The sequence below is a fragment of the Apodemus sylvaticus genome, chromosome 5, assembly GCF_947179515.1.
Source record: "Apodemus sylvaticus chromosome 5, mApoSyl1.1, whole genome shotgun sequence".
Lineage (NCBI taxonomy): Eukaryota > Metazoa > Chordata > Mammalia > Rodentia > Muridae > Apodemus > Apodemus sylvaticus.
In genome coordinates this window covers 53,341,529-53,348,806 of record NC_067476.1, presented here as the reverse complement: position 1 = coordinate 53,348,806, position 7,278 = coordinate 53,341,529, and the positions used below count along the sequence as shown (strand labels likewise).

The following is a 7,278-nucleotide window of genomic DNA, read 5'->3' as shown; positions in this document are numbered from 1 at the left end:
GTGTTCTTTTGAAACATACGATTTGGTAAATTAAGTGAAATGAATGTTGAGTTTATAAAAAAATAAAAATAAAGCAAGGCAAAGTGAAGTAAAATTATGTTCCTTGTCCCCGGAGGTTTTGTTTTGAAGATCTATCCTGGTACCCACAAACACACACGTTAAGTATGTGGGTGTTGCTAGCCTTGCTGGTGGTCTGTTTCTGCTTACAAATATCTTCACTTCTTAGCCTGTTTACTCTTTTGTTTGTTTGTTTGTTTGTTTTTATTTAACAGAACAATAGAGTATAATGAATAACTCAGAGTCAAGTTTTGGAATCATCCTACAAGGCCAGTGATGAACGAGTGGATAAGAAAGTGTAACATGGGGGCTGGAGAGATGGCTCAGCGGGTAAGAGCACCGACTGTTCTTCCAAAGGTCATGAGTTCAAATCCCAGCATCCACATGGTGGCTCACAACCATCCGTAAAGAGATCTGACACCCTATTCTGGTGTCTGAAGACAGCTACAGTGTACTTACGTATAATAAATAAATAAAAAAAAAAAAAAGAAAGTGTAACATGCACACACAGCGGGGTATTATTCTGTCACAAAGGTAGAATTGAGCACCGTGGTGGGAAGGGCAGAGCAGAGTGGAACAGCTTCCCCACCCCCACCACTCCCCCACTCCCCACCCCACCCCCCCACCCCCACCGCCGTGGCAGACCCCAGTTTCTCAGAGCATGATAGATGCCAAGCTCTGAAGAACCGTACATGATTTTATCCTGGCTTTTAGGGTTTGGTTTACGCCACTGTGGCTGAGTGGGAGGGAGAAGAGGGTGGAAGAGCTAAAGTTAGAAAGTTATGAATGGGGGGTGGGGTGGAGGAGTGTTGGGGGGAGGGGGGTGGGGGGAGGGGCTGGAGAGATGTTAAGAGCACAGACTGCTCTTCCAGAAGTCCTGAGTTCAATTCCCAGCAACCACATGGAGGCTCACAACCATCTGTAATGTGTTCCCGTGCCCTCTTCTGGTGTGTCTGGTGTGTCTGGTGTATTCAGATAGATAGATAGATAGATAGATAGATAGATAGATAGATAGATAGATAGACAGACAGATAGAGAGAGAGAGAGAAGTAAGTTATTAGTGGTTGGGCTGTGGTGGTGCTTTTAATCTGAGCACTCAGCAGTTAGGGACAGGAGAATCTTTGAGTTCTAGGCCAGCCTGGCCCACAAAGGAAGTTCCAGGACCTCCAGGGCTGCTAAAACGTGTCTCAAAAACAAAACAAGAAACTTAAAAAAAAAAAAAGTGGAGGTGGTGGGGTGGTTTGGTTTCGGACTCTAGGACAAGGTGCATATTTTACATATCAAAGCAGACCTGGCCTCCAAGTTCTCCCAGAATCCCTTAGTCCCAACCAGGCAAGCCCGGCCCCTAACCCTGAACTTTCCAGCCCAGGGCCTGGCCTGCTTTTCACCCTGAGGCTCCTGCCTATATAATCCAGATATTTTTGGTCCCTCCTCCTCTTCTTCCTCCTCTTCCTCTTCCTCCTTCTCCTCTTTTCTTCTCTCTCAGCATGCGTGGCTCCTCCTTTTGGCAAAGGGGAAATAAAAAGAATGGTGGAATAAAAGGAAAGGTTATAAGGGATTCTATCGTCTCTTACAAGGGCATACCAAGGTCATTGGCTTCTATTCTGAGACCAGGAGCCATTGAAGACTTTTATGCAATGGCGTATGTGTGAGGTGTGTGTGTTGAAACTATATTTTCTTGGTTTTTTTAAAATTTTTTCCCAAATATTTAGATTATGTTTCCCCTTTCCCTGAACTCCTCCCAGATCCTCCCCACTAGTTTCCCAAAACAACTTTATGTTCTTTCAAAATAAAAAACAAAAACAAACAACACACAAATAACCAAAAACCCCAACACCTACATATAAACAAAAGTCAAACAAGCAAAAATAACCAGTAAAACAAAATAAAACAAACAAAAACAAAAACCCCAAAAAGCAAACAAGAAAGGAAGGAAACTATGCAGCTTGTTTTGCCCCAGTCAGCTGCTCCTGAGCGCGGAGCCAACCTGGGGTGTGATTGTGCGAAGGCTGTTCTGGGTTGTTAACTCATCCACATCTGGAATTAACTAAAATCCAAAACATGGATGTGGAGGCTTATATTTTTCAAATCCTACCTTTGTAAGGGTCCAGGGCTTGCCTAAGAATGACACCCTGGACTCAAATAGTGTGTGAACTCAAAGAGTGTTTTATTCTACAAAAGTCTAGCATGCTGGGCTCTCCCATTACTGAGAGAGAGAGAGAGAGAGAGAGAGAGAGAGAGAGAGAGAGAGAGACCCCAGTGAGCTCACAGGCCTGATTTAAAGCTATCAGAGAATTCCTCAGTAGGTGACCTCTATGTTAATCTGTTGGGTCCATCTCTAGGGACATTCCATTACCGGGGTGTGGGGGCTGGAAATTTGCTGAAGAAGTCTGGAAACTGCGGCTGATCCATTGTCCTTGCCTCAGGCCAGGTGTCAGGGCAGCTTCCGGAGGCCTGGACTTGTCAAGAGTGGCCCAGTTCTTGGAAACAGATTTAGGCCCAGTCTCCTTCACTGCCAGTTTGAAGCCTGTCATGAAATCAGCCTAGCCTTCTCACTTTAATAAGTGTACTTTGCAGGCTTATATTTCTCAAATCTTATTTTAATAAGTGTACTTAAATGCCTTAACCCCCTGCTAGCCCTCTACCCACCTGGAGTAGCCAAAAGGAAAGGGTAATAGGGCAGTGGAGGATATGGACCTGTTTAATTCTTTGGAGTGAGCCCAATCTGAGTTGTCAGGATATCAGCAGTTCGCGCACCCCACTCACAAACATCATTCACAAATCAGTGATGGAAGTTTGATCTTGAAGAAACTGCAAGGCTCTGCCAATCAGCCGTGGGGGCGGCAAGAAGCCACCAGAATACCACCAGGAGTTCTTTGGTGCTGTTTTTTTTTTTCCTCTATGACATCATGACAAATGATAACCAGAAGAGAGAGGCAAGGCAAACCAATACCACACAGCATTGTCTACTGTAGGTAGGGTATATTTATACCCTTTCCAAATATCACGTGCTCTCTCGTGTCTACTCTAGAAAAACTTTGAAGCCAGGGAACTGCTTAGGGGGTGGCCCAGGTCATTCAGAGGAGGGATGCTGATAATTGACAGTGGCAAGTAGCAGTAGAGAAGTGGTTTGACCCTGAGTATTTGAGGATAGAACTGATATTTTTAACAGGTTGGATGTCCAATACTAGAAAAGAGATCCTGAGATAGACTCTAATCAGGGTAAATCTGATAACACTTGCTTGGAATGTAGAGCAGAGACAGCACCTTGGGAGGAAGCCTTAGGCTCGAAGGTTCCTGGCAGCCACACAATGCCAGTGATCAGGGCCAGCAGAGGGTGGGGTCAAGGCAGTGGTTAGCAGAGTGAAGTGGCTTCAAGAAACCGATCTGGAGGAGAGTGCTGAGTCACAGGCTCCGCCCCAGGGCCGGGAGACTTCTGCACTTGTAATTACAGGAACCAGTTGACTCCCCAAGATTCAGTTCTGTTGTTTGTATTCAGCACATTTACTGCTTCTGTGAGTGATCCAAATGAAAAGTCTCCAAGTTGCAATCCTTACCCTGAATTAGAGTAGCTGTAAACAGTAAACAGGGAAACATAGAGCTGTACTGTATGCTCCTACCCAGGCAGAGCCTCCTCCACGGCAAAAGTCCCTCCCTGGTGATGTTTGTCACAACTGAGGAACCTGCATGGATGCGACATGGTCACCCTAAGTTTACATAAGGACCCAGGCTTGATACTGTGCACACTGAGGATTTGACAATAATTACAAGCCCATTATCACAGCATTATAAAGGGCATTTTCACTGCCTCCAAAATGTGTTCTGCATCATTCATCTCTTCCTATCTGTCTATCTATCTGTCTGTCTATCTATCTATCTATCTATCTATCTATCTATCTATCTAATCTATCCGTCTATATTTCATAGTTTTTCCTTTTCCAGAACATCATACAGTTGGACTTGTACACAATGTAGGCTTTTCAAATTCACTTCTTTCACTTACTAATATGCATGTAAGGCTCCTTCTGAATGAAGTACAGAACATCACAGTTGCTTTCCAGGTTAGAGAGTTATAACTAAGACCACTGTCATTATGCGTGAAGGGTTCGGTGTGGACCCAGATTTTCAAGTCCTTTGGGTATACATGAAAATGTACAACTGGTAGGTTGCATGGGAAAATGCTTGGTCTTGTCTTCCAAGGTGTTTGTGCCATTTTGTATTCCCAACAAGCAATGAATGTGCCCACCAATTGCTCCCCTTGCTCTTTGATGATCTGGATTTGGGCTATTTGGGTAAATGTAGAGATATCTCTGTTTTCTCCTCCATTCCTTCTCTTTGGCTCTGTTTGTTTTATTGACAGGGTCTCAACATTTAGTTCTGGCTGTCCTAGAACTCACCATCTAGACCAGGCTGGCCTTGAACTCAGAGATCTGCCTGCCTCTGCCTCCTGAGTGCTGCGATTAAAGACTACACTCTGAAGCTGGGCAGTGGTGGCACACGCCTGCAATCCCAGCACTCTGGGAGGCAGAGGCAGGCAGATTTCTGAGTACGAGGCCAGCCTGGTCTACAGAGTGAGTTCCAGGACAGCCAGGGTTATACAGAGAAACCCTGTCTCAAAAAAACCAGAAAAAAAAAAAAAAGACTACATACACTCTGCTGTCTATTGTCTTCCTTTGCATTTGCTCATGGCATTTGAGGGACAGCTTTTCTTGTGATTATTTGTCATCTGTATGTTTTCTTTAGTAGATACTGGTTAAGATGCTTGATCCTGGGCTGGAGAGATGACTCAGTGGTTAAAAGCACTGACTGCTCTTCTAGAAGTCCTGAGTTCAAATCCCAGCAACCACATGGTGGCTGACAACCATTTGTAATGAAATCTGACACCCTCTTTTGGTGTGTCTGATCATAAGTACAGCTACCATGTACTTATATATAATAAATAAGTAAATCTTTAAAAAAAAAGACATTTGATCCTTTGTTAGATTGGGTTTGTGTTCTTTCTTTTTATTGTTGAGGATAGTAGTTTTTTCCCTTTGAGAATATTCTCTCCTGGACTACCGTTTGTTCTCTCCTTGTCTAGACTGAGCCTTTTAAAGAACAGATGCTTGGGGGCTGGAGAGATGGCTCAGCAGTTAAGAGCACCTTGACTGCTCTTCCTAAGGTCCTGAGTTCAAATCCCAACAACCACATGGTGGCTCACACCCATCCGTAGCAAGATCTGACTCCTTCTTTTAGAGTGTCTGAAGAAAGTACTTACATATAATAATAAATAAATCTTTTTTTTAAAAAAAAGAACAGATGTTTGAATTTTAGTAAAGTGTAATCTATCAGGGTGTTGTTGTTTTTGTTTTGAGACCAAGACTTTCTATGTAGCCCTGTCCAGGAACTTGCTATATAGACCAGGCTGGCCTTGAACTCAGAAATCTTTTCTGCCTGTGCCTCCCAAGCAGTTAGATTAAAGGCAGGAGCCACTGCACCCGGCAGTGGTTCCATGTGTGTCACCCTCCCCCACTTTGTTCTTGCTTTCTTTTATATAAGATGCTGTTCTAGTTTGGTTTCTTTTGCTGTGATAAGCAACTTGATAAATATCAACTTGTGGGAGGAAGGGATTTATTGAGCCTGCAATCCTGACGAAAGTCCATCACCATCATCCACGAGAGCCAAAGCAGAAGAACCTGAAGGCAGAAATTTATGGAGAAGACATGGAGGAATGCTGCTTATTGGCTTGCATTCGCAGCTGGCTCAGCTGCTTTCTTATATAACCTGCCATTACAGATGCCTATGGTATTGTGTAATCATTTAAATTATTAATATTCATACCAATAAAGACAAGGATGGTGAAACCTGCTAGCTCAGTTAGGGAACTTTTTTTTTTCCTATTTTAAAAAGATTTATTTATTGTATGTATATGAGTATACCGTGGCTGTCTTCAGACACACCAGCAGAGAGCATTGGATCCCATCACAGATGGTTGTGAGCCACCATGTGGCTGCTGGGAATAGAACTCAGGACCTCTGGAAGAGCAGTCAGTGATCTTAACCACTGAGCCATCTCTCCAGCCCATAACTTAATTTTCTTAACTGTATACAAAATGCCTTTTTACAAGCCTGATCTTACAACTAAACTATAGAAATCTCTATCTGTGTGATTCTACAGAGCTAGTCTACCTTTCTCTTGAGCTCCTCCAAACCCAAGAGAGCTCCCTGGCTTTCTTAAATCAAATCCTGTTTCTCCTGTGTCCTGTCAGCTGCCTCCCTTGTTCCTGCAAGCCCAAAGAGAAAATTCCTCTCTCTTACCAGGAGCTCCTTCCATAGAGTCTCTTCCAAGCCAAATCAACAGAGTGCTTGATCAAAAGTCCAGTCATGGGGGTGGGGCTCCAAGCCAAGTCAGCAGGGGCAGAACCATTTCAGGTTTAAGGTGGCCACCCCACCTACTCTGCCTTGGGTCATAGAGCAAAGACCAAAAGACCTCTCCTAAGCAACTAGCCTTAAAATAGGCAGGAACTTTCCATTCTGGCCTTCTTATCTATGGAGGCTTTTAGAAGCACACCCAAACTGCAGCTCTTCAGGACACACCTAACTGCAACAGACTACTAGTGCGGTGTCTATTTAAATGTTTATATTTTGATAATGAAAGTAACAGCATTGTATTTAAAAAGTATAACCAGATGAGCAGTGATGGTAAATGCCTTTAATTCCAGTACTCTGTGGAAGGCAGAGATAGAGGGATCTCTGAGTTGGAGGCCAGCCTGTTTTACAGAGTGAGTTCTTTGTCTTGAAAGACCAGAGTGGGGGGCTGGTGAGACAGCTCAGAGGTTAAGAGCTCTGACTGCTCTTCCAAAGGTCCTGAGTTCAAATCCTAGCAACTACATGGTCGCTCACAACCATCTGTAATGAGATCTGACGCCCTCTTCTGGTATGTCTGAGGACAGCTACAGTATACTTACATATAATATTAAGTAAATATTAAAAAAAAAAAAAAGGAAGAAAGAGAGGAAGAAAAAAGAAAGACCGGAGAGGGGGTGAGGGAGGACTTCAAGGGGGAAGAGGAGGGCTACAAGGACAAAGTGGGGGAGGGGCGACACACATGGAACCAGCCGGCCTAAGGCCATCTGGGTTTGTTCTTATGTTTCTTCCCCTAAATTTATAACTTAGGCCTATAGTCCTGGTTGAATACTTTGGAGGAAGGGTGTATGGTTGTCTTAGGTGCATTTCTTTCCTT

The 7,278-nt window shown here is 43.8% G+C and overlaps 1 long non-coding RNA gene across 1 annotated transcript; it reads right to left on the bottom strand.

Moving 5' to 3' along the window:
• Positions 1-930: 930 nt before the first annotated feature.
• Positions 931-6,537, bottom strand: LOC127684199 (uncharacterized). The gene is made up of 3 exons (XR_007977741.1): positions 6,354-6,537; positions 3,325-3,629; positions 931-1,558 (listed from the first exon to the last, which is right to left on the bottom strand). It is a non-coding gene; the product is annotated as an uncharacterized LOC127684199 (long non-coding RNA).
• Positions 6,538-7,278: the final 741 nt, after the last annotated feature.